The sequence below is a fragment of the Panthera onca genome, chromosome B1 (genome assembly GCF_046562875.1).
Source record: "Panthera onca isolate mPanOnc1 chromosome B1, mPanOnc1 haplotype 2, whole genome shotgun sequence".
NCBI classification, from domain to species: Eukaryota; Metazoa; Chordata; class Mammalia; order Carnivora; family Felidae; genus Panthera; species Panthera onca.
In genome coordinates, this window is record NC_138342.1 from 76,540,719 (window position 1) to 76,565,293 (window position 24,575).

Consider the following 24,575-nt stretch of genomic DNA (forward strand, 5'->3'; position numbering starts at 1 on the left):
AGACATTAAAAAAAAATTAAAAAAAAATTAGATGGGCGCCTGGGTGGCTTAGTCTGTTAAGCCTGACTTTGCTCAGGTCATGATCTCTTTGTTCGTGGGTTTGAGCGCAGAGTTGGGTTCTGTTCTGACAGCTCAAAGCCTAGGGCCTGCTTCGGATTCTGTGCCTCCCTCTCTCTCTGCTCCTTACCTGCTCACACTCTGTCTCTCTCTCTCTCAAAATTAAAACATTTAAAAAAAAAATTAGAATAAACAAATGTTTGTGTAAATATAGTTCTACATTTTGCATATCCTTTGTTTTCAATTGGAAAGACTTTATATTGAGTTGTTGGGAGGGAAATTTTTCTCTACTTTTCAAAGTTCTTTTGGCTGATTAAGAGTTAAATTGACATGAAACAGATTAAAAAGGTTTAATTACATTCATGCTGAAGCCAAGCAGTAAAATTGAGACCTCCCCCCCCCAAGTGACTGAGATATTTGGCTTTTGTACATATTAGAAAAAGAAACAAATGTGTAAGGAATTGGCATGGCAAAGAAAGCTTAATGCGTAGAAACTTCAAGCAGTAAAGAACTCTAAACAGGAGCTGGGGCACTAAAAGTAAAAGTAACCAGATTTGTTTGTATAGCTTTTTTGGCTCTGAATTTCCTATCTCTGGTAATAAGGATGTCTCTTTACCTCCTGGTGCAAGGAGGGTACCTTTTACATGGGAGATTTATTTCCTGCTTTCTGGACAGAGAATGGTCAGAGTGTTCTCTCTGTACTGACTGTTTCCTAAGTAACTTTAATTCAAAATAATAAATATGCCATTGTGACACATTTTGAGGTGGCCTACCCTGGGCTCTAAAGAGTTAAACATAGGAAGTAAAACACTTAATTTGTATTGTGTTATGTATAAATTGGCAATTTACCCTTGAACTAAGTCCTCCAATACTTCAATAGCTAAAATATGCCCTTTGTGAAATGTCACCCCCAGCATACACATCATTATGTGATCTGACAATTAAAATTCATTTTTATGTGGTAGCAATTTTGTATGCTATTCTATTCAGTGATGTCCTCCAGATAAAACTCTGCAATGAGGTCAAAGTATTTTCAAATAGTAATGCCTACATCTTTTTGTTGTGTTGTTGTTGTTTAACTGTTTCAACCTAACTAGGAAACATGTCTGTCATTTTGCTACTTTGTCGTGATTCCTTTCTTTTCTACAGGCTAGATTTTATTGGGGATAATTATTCTATATTCGCATTCAGTTAGGGCATTGCTAATGTGATCATCAGAGTGATATGTACCATGTATTCTGTTTCATATTTCTTAAGGGAAAACCAGAACTGTAATATTAATTTTAAAGTCCAGATGTATGACAATTAAAAATTAAACTGTCAACACTCTCCATTTCAGTAGTGTCAAAGTAATGACAAAATATATTACTGAAATAAATGGGAATTAATTTTAGTTGGCAGCCATGTAGATAGCATTACAGGCAGCAAAAACAAAAGAAGATCTTTGAGAAGGAAAATCAGGTAGTAGAAAAGAGAAAATATTATAAGCAAAAAATATTTATTCTTAAATTAAGCCCCTATTATTTTTAAGACTTTTCTATAGCACTAATTGATAACAAAATCTGTTTTGCTTCACTGTGCTGGATAAGATATGTATTAAAAGTTGCTCAAAAGAAAATACGTATTAAAACAAATGGCTATGTAAATAAATATATTGTTTATTGAATTATTTTGAATTTATACAAAATATTGTGACTAACTTTCTAGATATCAGGGAAATATAAACAGACAGTGCTATGAAGGACTAGAAAATTTAATAGAGATATTTATATATTTTTGTCACCTTTACAGATTTAATGTAAAAATGACTCCCTATATGTCAATCATTAATTTGGTATTGATGATAAGGTAAAATGGAAGATAACTGTTGTGTTTCTTTTACCTCTCAATTGCAGATGTAATATGCTTAATAAACCCTAATAGAGCAGACATTTTTAGTGGAATATAACAATTTCAAAGTACACTGGGGCTATGAGTTTAAACAGTTGATAGTGATTTATCTAACATGTATATTTATATTTCAGTTCTAATAATTTAAGGCATGTATAACTTTAGATACTCAGAAATATGGTATTTCTCACTGTCCTAAACAATATTTTAACTCTAGGAATAAAAAGATGTAATGGAGATTGAGGGATGATACCTAGATATATCCAGAAATGACACATTCTGATATTTTTTTCTTCCTTTTTATGTACCCAAAATATTTTATTTGCTTCTTTATTTTGTATAGGAGATATTATGAAAGACAAAACAGTAAAAGCAACTGTGCTTGAAGGAAGAGTAGGCAGTATCCAGAGAATGAGATACATTGTGAAATATGTTTTTATAAGCCTTGATCACACCTCCCAATATGTCCCTCAACGAACAACAGACAGGAATATTTATCAAAGATTACTTCTCTTGACAATTCCTGGCTAATAAGTGTGTTAGACCAGGATAAATGGGAGACTAAGCCATGTTGCTGTAGCTGTGCCCAGGAGCAGAAACGTGAATAAGGGTATATAGTCAGTGGAGAGAAAGAAAGATGTAAATAGAAGTGGAAAATTATCTCTGGTGGATACTATCTTGATATTATGACTTAATATTATGCAGTAATAATTGCCAGAACATGGGATGATAGATTACCTATTTTAAGCAATTTCTCAGTTTAGAATGGGCTTTTCTTACATTTTGAAAAGAGTTTTAAAGTCTGTAGTATAAATACAATTTTTCTTGGCTAATAAAGATGTTCAACATTTTTTTTTTTTGTGAACCAATATTTAAAAAAAAAATATTTCTTGTTGTTGGAAGAGTTACTATGTATTTCCTACCAGTGCTACCTGGTGCTTAAGGAGATTGTTTGTTCATCTTCTGTCAGAGAACTCTAAAAGAGATCAATTTTCTGCCAAATTATTTTGCTGACGGCAATTGCTGATATTGCTGTCAGGAAAAAGAGGAGAGTTTTATGTACCTGGAAGAGTTTTTATTGTTTTAGGTCACTGGCTGTATTGAAAACCAGAAGAAAGCTTTGGTTTCTCTGACTTTACTATATAGTCACAATATTCTGCCTGTAGTTTCACTATTTTCCTGAAGTTGTAATAGCATTTCCAATAGTATAGTCACTGTAGTATCCTTGGGCCTCTCTCCAGTCATCAGCCAACTCATTCCCTTGCCTTCTACATTTCCTCATGACTAGATCTTCTGAATGTTAATATAATTCTTCATCCTGAGGAAGGGTAAAAGCACAATCTAAATAAGAATGCTACAGATCAGCTAGGTTTAGCAGTAACCACCATCACTTGAGGACTCTCAGTTCACATCACTGGGATCCTGCATTGTTCTCCAAGTCTTGTTCTTTTTTAGCAGTCCTAGGTATATAGTACTCCAGCAATGACCACCAAACATTGACTACTCCCTGTTCTCATGAGTCTCATTTCATACAAAAAGTTTTTTAATTTAATTCCTGATTCCTTGCCTCCTATGATTTTGTGTGTGTCTGTGTGTCTGTGTGTGAGAGATAGACCTGACTCTTAACTCCAACATTAGAGCTCAGTCCCTGTAATACTTCTTGTGGTTAAAATATTTATTATCTAACCTCAATAACTATTATAAAGATGAAATTTGGAAATGTTAGTAAGTTATATGAGAAAACTGGGTTTTGTGGTTAGTGGATCATGAGGAATGGTAGCGTACTACATTTCTGTTTGGGGATTCACAGTACATGTTAACATACACCCAAAGCAGCATCACAATAATGGAAACTGATCCTTCATTGTATTTAACCTAATAATTTTCAAATTGATTTGCATACACAACAATTTTATAGTGTACTAAGTAATAACATAATGTTGATAATTTAAAAGAAAGTTTGACATTTTAGAAAGAAAGAAATTCTGAACTAGGTATTTAGTGAAAAGCTCATCTATAAAAATAATTTCCACAGTACTTTGATATGGCTACCAGTATCTGATATTTTTACACAGAAATTATGGTTTTTAAAAGTGGCCATTTAAGCGCCGCCTGGGTGGCTCAGTTGGTTGAGCGTCCAACTTGGGCTCAGGTCATGATCTCACAGTTCGTGGGTTTGAGCCCCGCATCAGGCTCTGTGCTCACCGCTTGCTCAGAGCCTGGAGTCTGCTTCAGATTCTGTGTCTCCCTATCTCTCTGCCCCTCCCCTGCTCACTCTTTGTCTCACTGTTTCTCAAAAATAAATACATGTAAAAAAAAAAATTAAAAAAAAAGTGGTCATTTAATTGATTTTACTACTTATGCATAGGAGAGGTATGGGCAAGGGACAGTATGGCATATATACATTTAAAAACTTTATAAAGTGTTTTCTTTACATCATTTTCCTCTGTTACATGAAAACTCAGTGACTGATATGACATGAACCTGATTCCCTTTACAAAATAATGTGACCATTTTCTCTGTAGGTAAAAAAAAAAAACAAACAAAAAAACAAACTCTGGGAACTGTTAAAACTGTATCATGTGCAGCTTCACACTTGTAAGGATTTGTTTGAATATCTAATTGTGTAAATTTCCACCTTAATAAATGCTATGAATGTCATAATTGTTTCTCAAGTAGGTACTACAATCTTTATGACTGGAATTTCCTTCAAATACACTCTAAAAAAAGATGTGGAGTTAATGTATCTACATTTCAATAAGACATTTCAAAGATCTCTTTTAATGTCTCTTTTGGCAAGATAGAAAAATATTGACAGATGATAGAACCAGGCAGGATTTTAATTGGTTGAAAGATCATATTTAGATAATCATGAGTTATAGATTAGTATTAACTGAAATGCAGATTACTAGTGGCTTAAGACTCCATCCCTGACTTTGTCATACTCTAAATTTTCATGATTAACTTGGATAAGAATATTAGAAACCATCTTCTCAAACTTGCAGGTGCTATGAAGCTGGAAAGAATAGGAATTTGTTGAATTACAACATTGAAACCCCCCCAAAAAAACTGGGAAAAATTTAGAGAATAGATGAGGATGGTCAAAATTGTATTTAACAAAGTTAACTCTAATGTCTTGAAAAAACAAAAAAAGGCACCTGTGGCTCAGTCGGTTGAGCGTCTGACTTCAGCTCAGGTCATGATCTTAGGGTTAGTGAATTTGAGCCCCGCATCAGACTCTGTGCTGACAGCTCAGAGCCTGGAGCCTGCTTCAGATTCTGTGTTTCTCTTTCTCTCTCTCTGCTCTTCCCTCACTTGCACTCTGTTTCTCTCTCTCTCTCTCTCTCTCAAAAATAAATAAAAATTTAAAAACAAAAACCCAAAACAGAACAACCGGAAGCAGTAAAAACAAGGATACAGTGAGAGAAGAGGGTAAACTTTGACTACAGCATGCAAATTTAGCTCAACTCTGAACTCAATATGGGAGGAAGAGAGAAACTAACATTAACTGTGTACTACCTGTATACCTTCAGCTAGTAACTTTCATATACTCACCTATTTATCTTCAACAACAAAGCAGTGAGATCGAGATTCCTATGAATAGTGTACCAATAAAGAACAGTAATGGAATGAGAATAAATAACCTGTCCAAAACCATTTAGTAATAAATGTCAGAACTGACCTTTATTCCCAATTCTATTAGAATTCATGTTGTTATCCATAGGATATAGAACTCCAGTATACAGAAAGAAAAAGTGAAAAAGTTTACTCTGCCTTGATCCAACCACATCTTGTGATTCTTTTAGATCTGTCTGTGGTTGTAGAGGGATATTAATAGAATGGATCGAGTCCAGGAGAGAATAGACAAAATAATTTCATATCATGTGCATTTAATAAAATTAGAATCTGTGTATTTTAAATATAAAGATTTTCTGGTAGGATGTCAAAGATGATTAAACAATTTAAAGGCTATTTTCTTTAAAAGAAAAGATTCTTTTTCTCCTGTTTGTCTCTAGTGGGAAAAACTAAAATCAGTGAATGGAATATGGGGAGTTGAAGATTTTACTCAACATGAGACAGACCTATTCTGTCTATTGCAGTATTGCTACTTTACTTTTTTTTTTAATTCTTTTTAACGTTTTTATTTATTATTTTTGAGACAGAGAGAGAGCATGAACGGGGGAGGAGCAGAGAGAGAGGGAGACAGAGAATCTGAAACAGGCTCCAGGCTCTGAGCTGTCAGCACAGAGCCCGATGCGGGGCTCGAACTCACAGACCGTGAGATCATGACCTGAGCTGAAGTCGGACGCTTAACCGACTGAGCCACCCAGGCGCCCCACTTTTTATCCTAGCTCTTATTATCTTATACTGTGCTCTATATTTTTATCTTGTATATTTTCTGGTTTTTTTTTTTTTTCCATGAAGAAAAAATTTCCAAAATACCAGGAATTTATGTCTCCTTAACTATGCCTTCCGTGGTATCCAGAACACTGCCTTGGACAAAATAGGCACCTAATAGAATTTGTTGAATGAATAAAATCAAGCCAGAAATTTCTAGCTTCAGTTGTGATCCTAGTACGTTACATTTTCCTTACTTGCAAATAGTTTATTCCTTATTGTCAGCTAAAGAAATATTCACATAAGTTGGGAATTCACAAATTCATAAGAAATTCATATAATTTGATGTCAAGGAATACTGTATTTTCTAAAAGTTATGTTAGAAATAGTGACTCATAATGGATTAGTTAATCTATCAGTCTCTATATGGAATACACTTGGAACATTTTGTACATTGTGAAGTTGCATATGGTCATCAAACTGTTTTATAGAGGTGTAAGCTCTGAAGTTAAACTGTTAACTGCTGCTTTTGTGATCTTGAACAATTTATGCAACTTCATAATATCCCTATCTCCAACTGAAACTATCAGTACCTACCTTATGAAATTATTTTAGGTATTAAAAGCCATAATGTGTATAGTTAAGTGCTTAATGCTGCCTCTGGCATGGAGTGAGCTTAAATATTAAATAATGTTATCAATATTATCAATAATAATAGTATTACTCTTACTGTAGCCACTGACTACTCACATTGTTTACCTTGAAAATAATAAATATCATCTAACATTTAGAAATGCTCCCTGGGGTTTGCCCCTCCCATCCCCCGGTAGTTTTTCTGATCTTTAGGTAGAAAAACAAAATGTTATGGGATAAAGAGAGGACTGAGTGGATTACAGATGTAGATAAAAAAAAAAATCTGTCCTCAAGGAGTGTGTTGTCTCTCTCTGTACCCACTATTACCCTCTTACTACTTTGGACTTTTTAGGTGCAACCCCTTTTCCATTGTTTCTGTTGAAGTATTGACAGGTAATAGCAAGTTGAGTTGCCATAGGCAACTTTGCTATAAAAGACTAGCACTCTCTCTCCCATTACAGTATTTTCCTTGCTTTTGTGAAAAGACTCCCACACTGGTATCTGCTGTTGAAATTGATTCTGAAAGAGCCATTAAAAAAAAAAATGACCCGCCCTCAGGCTATGACAGGTCTGTCATAGTGTCTGTCTTCATTCTGTTTTTGAAAAACCTACAGTTTTTGTCTGAAACTTTATTTTATGGAAACATACCACTGACAACTACCAGTAGGACTCATTATGACTTTAGTCATTGTAGATTTACATTGGTTGACCTAAGGCACATTTCAATTATGTATCCTGAATCTGTATCATTTAAAAACAAATTTTTTTTTAAATTGTATGTATTACTGTGAACCATTTAAGAGTAACTTGCACACACGATAATTCTTTAATTTTAGATACATTAGTGTACATTTCTAAAACAGCAAAGATAATCTCTTACTTCCTTGAAATAGTTAGAATTGGAAAATTAACACTGATATGCTACTTACCTAAAATATAGGCATTATTAAAATATTGTTATTTTTCTCAGTAACATCCCTTGTAGCTAAAGGAAAAAAAGACTGTATGATTTAAAAATTATTATTTTACCTGAATATTCCCTTATTGCCTCTCCTACCCTCCATTACTGACATGATATATTTTTCGTCATATTTACCAATCATACAGGGCCAATCATATTCATCCATATCATTTTCTTTCCTCTTCATTTATATAGGCAATCTCTAGAATCATGCATACAACCTTAAAAGATTTCTCTCTAAAAGTTTAAACATTATTTTTTAAAGGAGTAGAACAAATTACCTATCCATGTAAATTTATACCTCATGTTTGAAATAAAAAAAAAAACCCAAAATGTTGATAACTATAATGTGGGATTAAAATTTAATGTAATATGAACATGTAAATCTTGTAATCTTAATTGTTGCTCCCTTTCATAATTCTAAATGTGAATTCAATTTGAGATTAATTAATAAATATTGTTAGATACATAATTAAAGTATACATTTACTAATATACTAAGGAAGCATTTCACTTGAAAACCTATGTATATATATTTTTAAAACATTATATTGTCAGATAATAAGATGTAATTACATGGGAAATACTTAGTAAAAATCTAAAAATCTAAAAATAAAAATAAGATAATATATAATATATATAAAATAGATATATTTTATCAAATGTAAAATAATGTATCAAACAGATAATAAAAATACAGACATCGGGGCGCCTGGGTGGCGCAGTCGGTTAAGCGTCCGACTTCAGCCAGGTCACGATCTCGCGGTCCGTGAGTTCGAGCCCCGCGTCAGGCTCTGGGCTGATGGCTCGGAGCCTGGAGCCTGTTTCCGATTCTGTGTCTCCCTCTCTCTCTCTGCCCCTCCCCCGTTCATGCTCTGTCTCTCTCTGTCCCAAAAATAAATAAAAAAAACGTTGAAAAAAAAAAATTAAAAAAAAAAAATACAGACATCAAACTGTATTTTAATAATTTTATTTCAGTAACTGCTTATTAGAAGTGTATTTTCAAGAAATTGACAGTTTTGATGGTTTTCCAAATTATGTTTTAAAAATGATGCTTCTATCACTGATAAAATATTTCATTGAATGTATTCTTAACACTGCTACCTTTCATTTGATAAACACCAACAAAACATTAAAAGTGTTGTCACTGTGCATCTGTGTACTCTCAGTCCTTGTGATTGATAGTTTTATTTAATAATACTGTGACAAACTGGTAATGCCATAGTTCCTAATCCTTTAGAGCCAGACTACATAGATCTTCTTTCCAGCCCCATTGGCTGGAAATGCAGTGTGTGATTACATCTAAGTTCTTGAGCTAAACCTCAGTTAAAGTATAAATCGACAGAGGTATGAACAGAGTTATTTTCCATTAGAGCTATTTTTTAAAGTTTATTTATTATGAGAGAGAGAGAGAGAGCGAGTGAGCACAGGTGAGTAAGTGTGCATGAGCAGGGGAGGGGAAGAGACAGAGAGAGAGAGAGAGAGAGAGAGCACAGGTGAGTAAGTGTGCATGAGCAGGGGAGGGGAAGAGACAGAGACAGAGAGAGAGAGAGAGAGAGAGAGAGAGAGAGAGAGTGTCCCAGGCAGGCTCCACACTCTGTGCTGATCCTGAGGTGGGGCTCTGTCTCTTGACTGGGGGATCATGACCTGATCCAAAATGAAGAGTTGGACACTTAACTGACTGAGCCACCCAGGCGCCCTTCCGTTAGAGTTTTAAATCATACTAGAAACTATAATTCTGGCTGGGAAAGAGAAATTATAACAGATTTCTTCTTCTGAATGACACTTAAATATTTATTTAAATGACCTACTATATGTTTTGATACAAAGTAAAATATGTAACATGAATAGGACAAATGAACAGGTAAAGTACATTTAGTGTAACACTTGATTATATTTACCAAGTGTCTTCTGCATCTAGGTCTCAGGTCTGGAAAGACTGGCAGTAATCTACTAAAACTGATACTAACGAAGTACCAATACAGTCAATTCTCAAAATATTACTTTCTAACCATTTTGTTGAAGAAACTAAAACCTATCTTTATCCTGCGTTTTGTTACTCTTGTCTTGACTTCCTCTTCTGATCATATTCTGACTCATGCTACACAGTGTTATATCTGCAGATATATATGCTTAGCACTCACACACACACAAGCATAGTAGGACACAGAATTTAGGTGAAAGAAAGGGAATTTGAAGGAGGAACAAGATGATAAATAGAGGCCAAATCTTCAGCATTAAGCAAAACCCAAATCTTCAGCATTAAGCAAAAGAATCAAGAATCAAGAATCAAGAATAAAAAAGAATGGAAGTATGCTAATGAAGGATTAGGTAATGATTGAATGCAAATAAGTAAATGAGAATAAGCAAGTAATAAAAATAGAGTAACTGAAAACAAAGAGGAGAATAATACTCCTGCAAACTATGAAACAAAAGTACAAGCACAAAAATGTATAATGGATTAAAAAAATACAGAAAGGGGCAGTGACTGGTCTTGAAACTGCCATGATCACACTAATGCTAAATTGCATTTTTCTGAATTTTTCACCTAACCTATTTATGATGAGAATAAATCTGCATGTTATTGAATTTATAAATCTAAGACAGTCTTGAACATATTTATAGGTGGCCAACAGTTAAATAGGAAAGTATTTGTTTTATGTAATTTTATGCTTAGTTTTTGGTTCTTTTCATGTTTTTAGTTTTCTTTTTTAATTAAGAAATTTATATTTTATTATTAAAATACTTCCTGGGTTCAGAGTGGTTGGGTCAAGTTGTTGTTTTTGTTTTTGTTTTTTTTTGGGGGGGTGATTAAGTCCTATAAATAATATACTGTTTAAATTTGAAGAATTTTTTTTAATTTTTAAAATGTTTATTTATTTTTGAGAGACAGAGAGAGCATGAGCAGTAGAGGGGCAGAGAGAGGGAGGGAAACACAGAATCTGAAACAGGCTCCAGGCTCTGAGCTGTCAGCACAGAGCCCGATGTGGGCCCCGAACTTAGAATATGACATCATGACCTGAGCCAAAGTCGGAAGCCTAACTGACTGAACGACCCAGGCTCCCCTAAGTTTGAAAAATTTAGAGACGCATCATAATATTCTTGTTTCATACTATTTTTTTGTGTGTGTGAAAACAGAAAATGTTTTATTTGTCATGATGGGGGAAATGGAGATGTAAATTTCTATCTGTATAATATAGCGGCATGCTAGATGACATGGCTTATCTATGTTTTTGGATGGTTTTATATAATCATCCTCAGAAATTTAGTATTTGAAGAGTTATTTTTAGAAGTCATCTGCCACTTGATAATTAATACATATTAAGTTCTCAGAATATTTGATGGGATAGTACAATTGAATTCATAGTTGAATTCAGTACTTAAACTGAAGATCTACCTAAGCCCCAACCTAGAAGAAATGATCTGGAGAGCATTGTTTTTCATACTTATTGATCTAGTCAGGGGAAAATAAGTACATGGATCAGAAAATAAAGCTATCTGGATATTCATTCTTATGGAATTTTTATGTTACAATCTGGTGATCTGATGAAATGCCTTCCCAGTTAGATATATTTATGCAATTAGTGTTGGTCATTTTGAATTATACCAATTTGAGTTTATCACTTCAGTCATCATGTTTTCAAAAATTAAGCAGCCAAGTCACAAAAGGTGACTTGGTTTGTCCAGGGTTACACAGCAAGCCAGTGGAAATACCACTGATCTCCTTTATGGTATTTGCTAGGTTTTTATGTGACACCTCAATGCCTAATTATTGGGCTGTAATTTTCGTTTCAATAAAGACCATCAGCATGTTATTTGTATTTGTAATAATACAATCATATGCAATTCCACATCTTTTTAAAACATGTTATGATTTCTTAATTGTTTTCACTGAGTGTTAACCATACTTGACCTTAGCCAACAAGTGAAGAAGGGGTTATTTTCACTGATTTTATTTAAGGGTCACTCTTTACTGATGGTGAACAGCAATTTTAGCAAATAATCTATTGATCAGCATAGGGTATATTAATCTTAGTAAGTAATGTCCCTTATGCATGCATTCTAGGAAACTTTTTTCACACAGGCCAGATGTTTTGATCTTGTCCTAGATGTTGTGGTGTGGTTAGTTTTGTAGTCTGTAGTTCACTGATTACTGTGTGTGTTAAGCTCCCTATTGATATTTTAGCTTAAAAAAATATAAATATTTTGCACCAGGGATGATAAATTACACCTTATAAAAACAATTACTGGGGTGCCTGGATGGCTCAGTTGGTTGAGTGTCCAGCTCAGGTCATGATGCCAGGGTTGTGAGGTTGGGCCCTGTGTCGGACTCTGTGCTGAGCATGGAGCCTGCCTAAGACTCTGTCTCTCCCTCTCCTTATGTCCCTTCCCCCTCTTGCACTCTTTCTCTCTCTCTAAAACAAAAAATAATAAAAAATTAAAACATTTAAAAAAGAAAAAAATCGTATAATAAGCCTGATTAAATAAGCTTCCAAATCTCTACATTGAATAAGTTTTAATTCTTAAAATTTATTCATTTTCTCTGAAGTCCAACTTGTAAGAATTATTACAGTTTTCTGTATGTTTTTTTTTCAGATTTTAAAACTATTTTCATATTTAAACATTGTGCATTCCAGAGATTAAAATCGTTTGAATAACAACAAAAAATAACACTCTGAGTAAACTGCATTTTGTAGCCTACAGAACACGTTGGACCAACTTGGTTTTTACTCTAGATTTCACTGTCCTCCCACCGAGCTTCTTCCTTCACCAACATGCAAGTTCTTTTCCTTCCCTGCTGGCCAGACAGGCAGGTGGTAGAGGCTGGCATGGCCTTTGTTGGCAGTACTTCTCGATTCTTTGATGTGAAAAGGGGCAGCACAGTCATTTAAACTTGATCCAACCTCTCTGCATCTTACAAAGTTAAACAGCTAAAAGAAGTAAAATAAGGCAGTGCTTTTGGGGGATGTACAGTGCATATTGGTGGTGCATGCTTTATTATGATTTGCCTGGTTGCTTCTCCTGTTCTGTCACTTCTTTTGAAGGTCGTAGAATTTTATCCTGTGTTTCTGTCTTCTTCAGTTCTCAATCTCAGCCATGTTGGATGTTTCAGACATGGTTGTAGAGGAATAGAGTGAGGTAGGTGAGCGAGTGAAGCCTGGTCTGTGCAGTGGCCTCCACCAAGTGCCTGGCTTCTATAATCATATGTAATCTCAATGACATTTATTGTGACTTGATGTAAGTAGCATTTGCAATACTTAATTAACATAAATTTGTGTCAATTAGTATACTTCTTTCCACATAAGTTCTGTTTAATAGCCATGCAATTTTATAAAATTTATATTTTGCATTTGTTTACTGTTACTTTTTGACTTCTTCCCAGTAGTTTACTTTCCAGTTGTTTATTCTTAGTGTTCAGTGGTAATGAAAGGTAATTCATATTTCATTCTGTTAGTGATACATTTTGACAAAATACAATCTCTGACCTAAATTAAAATTACAGAATGTTTTTAAGTTCTGAATTAAATGAACTTGCCCAATATTTTCTTTAAAATAGTTTGTGTAGAATATAGTATTTTCTCTAATAATTAATAAAAAAGTAGCTTGAATGCCCACATATTTTGTTGGTATACTCACTAGTAACAGGGATGTTTTTGCAATAACAAAAAACAATTAATGTTTTTCAAGAAATCATTAAAAGGAAATAAGATGATCTCTGCCTTGTAGGAACTCAGAAAATAGTAGGAGGACAGCTTTTGACCAATTCATCTATTTAATTAGTACCTTGAAAAAATGAAGATGTATAATAAAATAATAGTTTTGTAGCTCTTTAAAAAGATTTTCAGATACATTGCAAAAACCACATTAATAGATATTATCATCTTTTCACTAATCAGGAAAGTAAAAGTTAGTTGAAATTATTTGTGCAAGAGATACAAAATGTTAACTAAGCAGAATCAATGCTTAAACCAGGTCTTCAAACTCAAAATCTTCATTCTTGCCAATTGCCAGCTCTCTTGTTCCTGATATATTTATTCTATGTACATTCATGGGACCACATATCTGTCTCATAGATAGAACATGCTTTCTACAAAATATTGGATATAGTTACAATATGATGGGTAACATTTACTAACTATTTATTATATGCCATATTTTTAAATATAATATTTCCATTCCTTGTAACACTCTAAGCAATTAGACTTTCATGGAAGTATTTCATTTTACATAGGGGAATACTAAAGTTTAACAATTAGTAAGTATTAGTTATTATTTTCAAACTGAAGTCTGGCTCTGAAGGCTAAACACTTTATGTTCTCTAAATATTTGTCCTTATAGAAAACTATATTTTATAAAATATAAATATACCAAGCCAGTCCTTGGTATCAAAGAAATTGTATCTTTTGAAATATGTAATAAGCTCTTAGCAGATTTCTTGTTAAACATCTGTGATTTTTAATGAGACAAAAGAATTAGATATGATAAATATTTTGGTGTTACTAATTAAAGCCAAACTGATTTAAGGAAATGATCCTTTAAGTGACTTGACACATTGTGTGAAATGTTTAGACTCATTTGCTATTGGTGAAGTATTATGGGAAAATTTACATTTTAACTTAGCATTGTTTTATCCAAGACAACAGAGGAATTTACTTCAATAGTAGGTATTTTAACTGTTCCATGAAAAATAGAGCTAAAGTGCTTAAGGAATAATAAAGAGCTTATCCTTTATTATATTTTTAATTAAAATGAGGCACAAACAAGGGAAACAAAATAAAAAATAAACTATTAGGACAACATCAAAATAAAAAGCTGCGCAGTGAAGGAAACAATCAACAAAACTAAAAGTTAGCATATGGAATGGGAGAAGGTATTAGCAAATGACGTATCTGATAAGGGATTAGTATCCAAAATATACGAAGAACTTATAAAACTAAACACCCCAATTATGAATATCCAATTAAAAAGTGGATAGAAGATGTGAGTAGACATTTTTCCAAAGAAGACATACATATGGCCAACAGACATGAAATGGTGTTTAACATCTCTTATCATCAGGGAAATACAAATCAAAACCTCAGTGAGATACCACCTCACATCTGTGAGAATGGCTAAAATCAACAACACAAAAAGCAGCAGGTGTTGATTAGGATATGGAGAAAAGGGAACCCCTTGCACTGTTGGCAGGAATGAAAACTGGTTCAGCTGCTGTGGAAAACAGTATGGAGGTTCCTCAAAAAGTTAAAAATAGAACTACCTTACTGTCCAGCAATTGCACTACTAGGTATTTATCTACAGAATACAAAGACATTAAAGGGACACATGTACCCTGATGTTTATAGCAGAATTATCTACAATAGCCAAATTATGGAAACATCATAAGTATGCATTGATTGATGAATAAGGAAAAAGTGGTGTGTATATATATATATATATATATATATATATATATATACACACACACACACACACACACAATACACATACACACAATGGAATATTGCTCAGCCATAAAAAGGAATGCTACCATTTGCAGTGACTTCAATGGAGCTAGAGAGTATTATGCTAAGCAAATAAGTCAGTCAGAAAGGCAAATGCCATATGATTTTATTCATGTGAAATTTGAGAAGCAAAAGAAGCCAGCAAAGGAGAAAAAGAGAGAGGCAAACTAAGACACAGATTCCTAACTATAGATAACAAACTGATGATCTCCAGATGGGATTTGGGTGGGCAGATGGGTTAAATAGGTGATGGGGATTAAGAAATGCACTTGTGATGAGCATCAGGTGATGTATGGAATTGTTGAATCACTATATTGTACGTCTGGACCTGATATTGTACTGTATATTAACTAACTGGAATTTAAATAAAAACTTTGAAAAATAAGTAAGATGATGCCAGTGTCTTGCGTGTCATATTAACCAAAAACATTGATAAATATAGAGAAAAAAATATTTATTGATTTTTTTGTGTATGTCATTGTGCTAAATCCTTTTATAATATAAATGATCCTATTTAATTAACAACGTGCTTTAAATTACGATAATCACACACAATCCTCTTCAGCTAGTAATTTTTAAGCTTCTACATGAGAGAGACACTGCATTAGGAAATGTATGATACACAATGATTTAACTTCAGGGGCTAGAGCCTAATTACTGGATGACACATAAACATAAAATGATAGAGATAGCACATAAATGCCAAGAGAGGAGTATAAATGATAATTGTTCTAGATCTTCACAGCGAAATAATAATTGAAATGAATAATTATAACCTATTATTGTTTATTTTTATCTAGCAGAGTTTAGGATCTAAAAGGTAGTTCTGAAGAGCAGAAAAGGTAAGAAAAGGTCCAGTACATTAGGAGTTTCCAGTTCTGTATAAATTCTAAATAATGAACTCCAGTGTAGGAGAGTTGATTTACCAACAGTTTAAATAAAATGATTTTATTTTTAAATTTATTTTCCTAAAACATGGAAAAACCATTCATTAACAGGACAAACTGTTGCTCAATTTTATGGTTTCTTGAGATATGATAAGATCAAACATTAACTAAAATGAGCCACATCGTAAAACAAAGGTTGAAGAACAATTCATTTTTTTTATTTCTTACAATGAAGGTAGTCTGTAACTCACATTAGACACAATTATGAAAATTTGAATCATTAAGTTCTTGAAGACCTTTGAAATAATTATGTAAGACTTCCATAATTCAGAACAGTGTCATAATTATCATATAATTTATAAGAAAGATCATTTATTTTACAAATATATTTATGAATTGCTGTTGACTCATAAGCTAAAGTATTTAAAAAGTTTAGAAGTCTTTTAAAATCACAAGTTCTCATTAAACCTTGTTACCTCAAGTGGCAAAAAAAAAAAAAAAATCACAAGTTCTCAGTAATAGCTCTTTCATAAGTATACTGAAAGGAAGGACAAAGATAACTAAAAGGACAATTAAAATTTGTATGTGGGTGTGTGTTTGATTGTGTGTCTGTCTTTCTCTGTACATAAGAGATAATGGCAGAGCTTAGGCTGTTAACTAGCCTAGTATTGACATCTGTCAACTGTCAGTGAATATGATGATCAGAAGGGATTGCTAATTAGATATATTCATTACTATTTAAAAACTCAAAATCAAGAGTAAAGAAAAATAAATTATATCACCTGACTGTGTGGAATAAACTGAGAATGAGAGGAAATGCTCCCTATTGTAAGGTAAAGTGATGAAGGTAATGTTGCATGGAAGTGGAATGGACAAAATATAGTGTCCTTTGTTGATAAAAAACCCTCAAGATAGTAAGGATAAAAGGAACATATCTCAAGATCATAAAGGCTATATGCGAAAGATGCATAGTTAATATCATCCTCAATGGTGAAAAAATGAAAGCTTTCTCCCTAAGGTCAGGAACATGGCAGCGATCTCCACTCTCACCACTGTTCAACATAGTGTTGGAAGTCCTAGCCTCAGCAATCAGGCAACAAAAAGAAAATGCATCCAGATGGGCAAGGAAGAAGTCAAACTTTCACTCTTCGCAGATGACGTGATACTATATGTGGAAAACCTTAAAGATTTCACCAAAAAACTGCTAGAATTGTTACATGAACTTAGCAAAGTCACAGGATACAAAATCAACATACAGAAATTGGCTGCATTTCTTTTTTTTTAATGTTGATTTATTTTTGAGAGAGAGTTTGAGCAGGTGAGGGGCAGAGAGAGAGTGGGGGACAGAGGATCTGAAGTGGGCTCGAACTCATGAATCATGAGATCATGACCTGAATTGATGGAGCCCCAGTTGGTTGCATTTCTATATGTCAATAATGAAGCAGGAGAAAGTGAGATCAAGGAACTGATCCCATTTATAGTTGCACCAAAAACCATAAAATACCTAGGAATAAATGTAACCAAAGAGGTAAAAGATTTGTACACTGAAAACTATAGAAAGCTTATGAAAGAAATTGAAGAAGACTTAGAAATGGAAAATTCTATGCTCACAGATCAGAAAAACAAATATTGTTAAAATGTTAATATTACCGAAAGCAGTCTACACATTCAATGCAATCCTTATCAAAATGACACCAGCATTCTTCACAGAGCCAGAACAAACAATTCTAAAATTTGTATGGAACCAGAAAAGACCCCAAATAGCCAAAGCAATCCTGATAAAGAAAACCAAGCCTGGAAGCATCACAATTCCAGACCTCAAGCTGTATTACAAAGCTGTAATCATCAAGACAGTATGGTACTGGCATACAGACACATAAGTCAATGGAACAGAGTAGAGAACCCAGAATTGGACCCACAAATGTATGGCCAACTAATCTTTGACAAAGCAGGAAAGAATATCCAGTGGAAAAAAGACTCTCTTCAGATGATGTTGGGAAAACTGGACAGTGACATGCAGAAGAATGACCCTCGACCACTTTCTTACATCAAACACGAAAATAAACTCAAAATGGATGAAAGACTTAAATGTAAGCGAGGAAACCATCAAAATCTTAGAGGAGAAAATAGGCAGCAATCTCTTTGACCTGGACCATAGAAACTTTTTACTAGGTATGTTGCCAAAAGCAAGGGAAACAAAAGCAAACATGAACTATTAGAACCTCATCTAGTTAGAAGATTCTGCACTACAAAGGAAACAGTCAGCAAACTAAAAGGCAACTGATGAAATGGGAGAAGATATTTTCAGGTGATATATTGGATAAAGGGTTAGTGTCCAAAATCTATAAAGAACTTTCCAAATTCAACACCCAAAAAACAAATAATCCAGTGAAAAAATCAGCAAGACACAAACAGACACTTTTCTAAAGAAGACACCCAGATGGCTAATAGACACATGAAAAGATGCTCAACATCACTCATCATCAGGGAAATACAAATCAGAACCATGATGAGATACCACCTCACACCTGTCAGATTTACTGATATTAACAACTCAGGAAACAACAGATGTTGGTGAGAATGTGGAGAAAGGGGAACCCTTTTGCACTGCTGGTGGGAATGCAAACTGGTGCAGCCACTCTGGAAAACGATATGGAGATTCCTCAAAAAATTAAAGATAGAGCTACCATATGATCCAGCAATTGTTCTACTAGGTATTTATTCAAAGGATACAAAAATGCTAATTCGAAGGGGAACATGCACCTCAATGTTTATAGCAGCACTAGCAACAATAGCCAAATTGGAAAGAGCCCAAATGTCCATTGACTGATGAATGGATAAAAAAAATAGTGGTAAATATATAAAATGAAATATTACTCAGCCATCAAAAAGAATGAAATCTTGCTATATGCAACAATGTGGGTGGAGCTAGAATGTATTATGCTAAGCAAAATAAGTCAGAGAAGAACATACATGATTTCACTCATATGTGGAATTTGAGAATAAAACAGATTAACATACAGGATGGGAAGGAAAAATAAGATTAAAAACGGAGAAGGAGGCAAACCATAAGAGACTCTTTCTTTTAAATTTTTTTTTGAATGTTTATTTTTGAAAGAGACAGAGAGAGTGCGAGCAGGCGAAGGGTACAGAGAGAGGGAGACACAGAATCTGAAGCAGGATCCAGGCTCTGAGCTGTTAGCACAGGGCCTGACATGAGGCTGGAACTCAAGAACCGTGAGATCATAACCTGAGTGAATGTCGGACGCTTAACTAACTGAGCCACCCAGGCGCCCCGAGAGACCCTTACATACAGAGAACAAACTGACGTTTGCTGGAGGGAAATTGGGTGGGGGGATGGACTAAATGGGTGATGGGCATTAAGGAAGGCACTTGTTGGGATGATCACTGGGTATTATATATAGGTGATGAATCATGAAATTTTACTCCTGGAACCATTATTACACTGTATATTAACTAACTTGGATTTAAATAAAAAAAAAAAAAAGTAAACTAGGAAAAAAAATAAGTGGCATGGAAAACCATGGGGTAATAGGAAGACAACAGAGTAGAAGACAACAGAGACATCTAAATATAGCTCCTGTCAGGACACAAAAGAGATAATTGTCACAATAGCAACCTGATACCAACCTGCTGTCCGTGTAAGTGAGAGAGGGAACATGACAAAGAGTAATTACTGAGGGACCATATGAAGGAGATTTTGAATTCTTCCATATCTGTGTTTGAAGGTTGAGTCAGATTGGTATTGATTACCATTACTGTGTCTACCCCAAACTTATGTGGCCTGGTAAAACCTGCGTTTCACCCAGAAATCACGTATTCATGTAGCTGCTGAGAGATATTCTGACACACACACATATATATACATAAACATTCATTTGCACCAACATTTGAAATGGCAAACATTTGGCACTAAGAGTTAAGATGAACTATGGCATATTAAACAATGGAATAATATACAAATGCTAAGAGGATGGAAAACGTCTAGATACAGAAATGGACATATCTCCAGGAAAAACTTTAATATGAAAGCAGATGCAAGACAGCAGTGTGTATCATGTACAGTCTTATTTTTGAGTGTGAGGTGAGGATATCCTATACTTTTATTTCCTTGTGCATGCATACAAATTCTGGAATTATACTCAAGGAACTCAGAATAGTCATCATTCATGGGAGAGGCGAGGATAGGAATTAGGCAGATGAGGGAGAATGATAGGAGAGAAACTAGATGATTATGTAACTTTCAGTGTTTTTTAGGTTTTCAACCTTATTATTTAAAAGGGAAATTAAAGAAATACACTCTATGTAATAGTCATGTTACTATCTAGCAGTGGGACCGGAGTGCCTCACATCTTTAAAAAGCAGTACAACTACCTGAATCAGGTAATCTCAAAGTCCATTACAGCTCGTACATCCATTATTTCTTGAATTGATTCTCTGTTCATTTTTAGTTTTGACATTTAAAACAAAAGTTACATTTGGTTTAGTCAGAGATCTGACTATTTATCATCCATTTTCTTTTAGCTATTCATGTTATGCTTTCATGGGAAGAGAGATAATAAACATGCAGATATCAAGCTGGGCTTACTTATTTAGTGCAGATTTCTATATCCTACAGTACCACAGGTTACTCTTTCACAACAATAATTTGAGGACAGTTTGCTCTCTCCAGAATTGGAAACTGAGTCATGATTGTGTTTGTACCCTCACAATTGCCATTATCCGTCTCAGGTTGAACCCATAAGCTGATAGACCTTCAAGCTATTCGCAGGTTCTAACATACTGTTAATTCCAACCTTTCTACCCCACTAACACTTGTTAAACCTTTTATCCCATGAAACATTCTGTTGTATTTTCAACTGGCAGTCATATTGAAAAGAGGATGAATGTATACCTAAATGCAATTTTAGGCTTAAATATATTAAATCGTGTTTTCATTCTCTGACAAAGAAAATTTTTGTGATCTGTTAATTCAGTTGAGAAGCTCTATTAAGATAAAACATTAAGTTATTTGTAATTATACATTTCACAGTGTAAATTTATTAGGTAGAATAAAAGCAACTAAGTATATCTGTGGAGTGTGTGTGTGTGTATTTGCGTATAGTTTTGTAATTTTTCAGTTAGACAAAACATCTCTTTATGGCTAGAATTTCATAGCTGGAAAGATCTTAAAGATAAGTCTCACTATACATTTCATTGTCTTGGGAACTGAAATTCAGAATAAATGAGCACATACTGTGAAGAACACATTTCTGTGAAGAAATACATCCTTTAAGTATTGCAACTAGAAGCTCTTGTCTCATTTACATTTGTAACAACAGCGTTATTGAGATAGAATTCACATACCATAAAATTCACTCTTTTGAAGTGTACAGTTAAGTGGTTTTTAGTTTTTCACAGTGTGTAATCATTACCACTAATTTTAGAATATTTTATCACTCCCAAAAGAAAATCCATACCCATTAGCAGTCACTTCCCGTTCACCCCTCCGTTTAGTCACTGGCAACCACTAATCTACTTTTTGTCTCCATGGATTTGCTTATTCTAGCCTTTTCGGATAAATAGAGTCATAAGGTATGTGAGCTTTTGTGACTTGTCTCTCTCACTTGGTTAAATATTTTCAAAGTTCATCTGTATTTTAGCATGTATCAATTTTTTTATTACCAAATAATATTCCATATTATGAACAATGATCACCTTTTTGTTGATCCATTCATTAGCTTATGGACATTTAGGTGGTTCCCCTTTTGGACTATGAGGAGTAATACTCTTTAAACATTTTTGTACAATTTTTTTATGTGGCTGTATATTTTAAGTTTTCTTGAGTTGTACCTAGGAGTTGAAGCATTGGGTTTTGTGATAAATAATTCTATGTTAACATTTTGAGGAAAACATCTAACCTGTTTTCCAAAATGGCTGCACCATTTTAAATTCCTGCCAGCAATGTGCGAATGTTTAAATTTCTCTACATCCTCACCGGCACTTGTTATTGCCTACCTTTTTTTTTTTTCTTTTTCTAATTAAGTAACCCTATGTGTGAAGTGGTATCTCATTGACACTTGATAGATTGTGATGTTGAACATCTCTTCATGCACATATTGGCCACTTGTGTATATTCCTTGGTGAAATGTGTATTGAAATTCTTTGCCCATTTTTAAATTTGGTTATTTGTCCTTTTATTAATTGTAAAAGTTTTTTTGTATATTCTCAACATAAGCCCCTAATCACATATAGTATTTGCAAAATTTTTCTCCTGTTCTTAACATCGTCTTTACTTTCTTTATGTGTCCTTTGGTGCACACAAATTTTTAAATTTTCTGAAGTCCAGTTCATCTATTTCTACTTTTGTTGCTATGCTTTTGTTGTCATATTTTAGAATTCATTTGCCTAATCCAAGGTCACAAAGACTGGCTTCTGTGTTTTGTTCCATGAATTCATTTGCATTTTTAACAGTTCTTTCCCCAAAGAAGTTGATCATATACAATTTGGCAATAGGTTGAAAAATAAACAAGTAAACAAAGAAGGTAGGAAGTGTATGTTATGTGTATTTATAGAGTAATTTTGCCTTCATTCATTCATTCATTCATTCAACAAATCTTTTTGAATACCCACAATGAAGCAAGCATGGTATCAGGAGCTGGATATTTCTTTTTTTAAAAAAAATTTTAAATGTTTATTTTTGAGAGAGAGAGCTGGAGTGTAAGTGGGGGAGGGCTAGAGAAAGAGGGGGACACAGAATCCAAAGCAGGCTCAAGGCTCTGAGCTGTCAGCACAGAGCCAGAAGCCACAGTCAAACTCGTGAACTGTGAGATAATGACCTGAGCCAAAGTCAGATGCTTAACCAACTGAGACACCCAGGCGTCCCTGGAGCTGGATATTTCTATGTAATAAGTAATTTAATTTTATCACCAGCTTTTTGTGGCAGGTGTTATATATTATTTTTTAAAAAACAAAACAGTTAATTAACTTTACCTAAGTCATTGTGTTAATAAGGAGTGGGGCTAAAGTTTAAACAGGCAGTCTGATTCTAGAGCCTACTTCAAACCAAGCCAAATAACATAGTCAGTCATTAATAACACAAACGCCAAAGTCAGGGAATTGCGTGGGTTTGAAGAGTGGCTCCCACACTTCTCAGCAATTGGCCTTTGGGGTAGTTAATTAACTTCTTTCTATTTCCTCCTTGCAAAGTACAAATAATAATCATATTAATAGAACTGTTAGGAGAATTAAATGCATATAAGTACTTAAAGTACTTTAAACTATGCCTGGCACATTATTAATACTGTAATATGTTAGTAATACCTATTTATAAAAATAATTATAAGTGATCACTTCTCTCAGGGAGACATTCTGCTAGAGGAGATAGAGATTGCAATAATGACCATATATATAATTACATAATTACAAATTTTGGTAAGTGCTATATGTAGGAAAGGAAAAGAGTAAAATTAAAAAATATATATAAAAGGGATTAGACAGTTCAATACACTGAAGTAGTTCTCCATTCTGTGCTATAGAGGATAAGGTCTTTTTATGCTTGATGTCTCAGATGTCTGTACAATAATTCATGTTTTTAAATTTTTTTAATGTTTTTATTTATTTTTGAGACAGAGAGAGACAGAGCATGAACAGGGGAAGGGCAGAGAGAGAGGGAGACACAGAATCCGAAGCAGGCTCCAGGCTCTGAGCTGTCAGCACAGAGCCCGACGCGGGGCTCGAACTCACGGACCACGAGATCATGACCTGAGCCGAAGTCGGACGCTTAACCGACTGAGCCACCCAGTCGCCCCTCAATACTTCATGTTTTAATATAGGTAAAGTTTTAACATACCAATATATGAGTAGAAAAAATTTTGATTAGGATAAAAATGTCCCTGAATCTAATCTAAAAAAATAGGTCATAGCCTAAATTCAGAAATACAAAACAATTTCTGCATATGAAACTATTTCATAAGGTCGTATTTCCTCTATATTGGAAATATACTGCAGTATAACTACTTCAGATCTTTTTTTTAGAAATGGGGTATAAATCATATAACATTAAAATAACATTAAATACTTTTAAATAATTTTGAAGTAAGAAAAGCACATTTCTTCCTGTAAATTTCAGACCTTTGGTTTTAGAAATACTCAGAAGTCAAGAAAGTCACTATCATTGTAGCGTTACTATGAAACACCCAGGGATGTTAAGCATAATGACTAGAATTTGAAAAACGTATGTGTAAGACACCTGATTTAGGAACAGAAGACAGTATAGATAGTATTATTTGCAAATGAATGGGAACCT

General features: G+C 33.9%; 1 protein-coding gene and 1 pseudogene across 2 annotated transcripts in view; one reads left to right on the forward strand and one right to left on the reverse strand.

Annotated features, from left to right (window-relative positions):
• The window catches only part of GRID2 (glutamate ionotropic receptor delta type subunit 2), a 1,486,895-nt gene that overhangs the window by 85,186 nt on the left and 1,377,134 nt on the right, over nt 1-24,575 (forward strand). The window lies entirely within an intron of this gene.
• Nucleotides 12,877-12,995, reverse strand: LOC132692303 (thymosin beta-4-like; annotated as a pseudogene).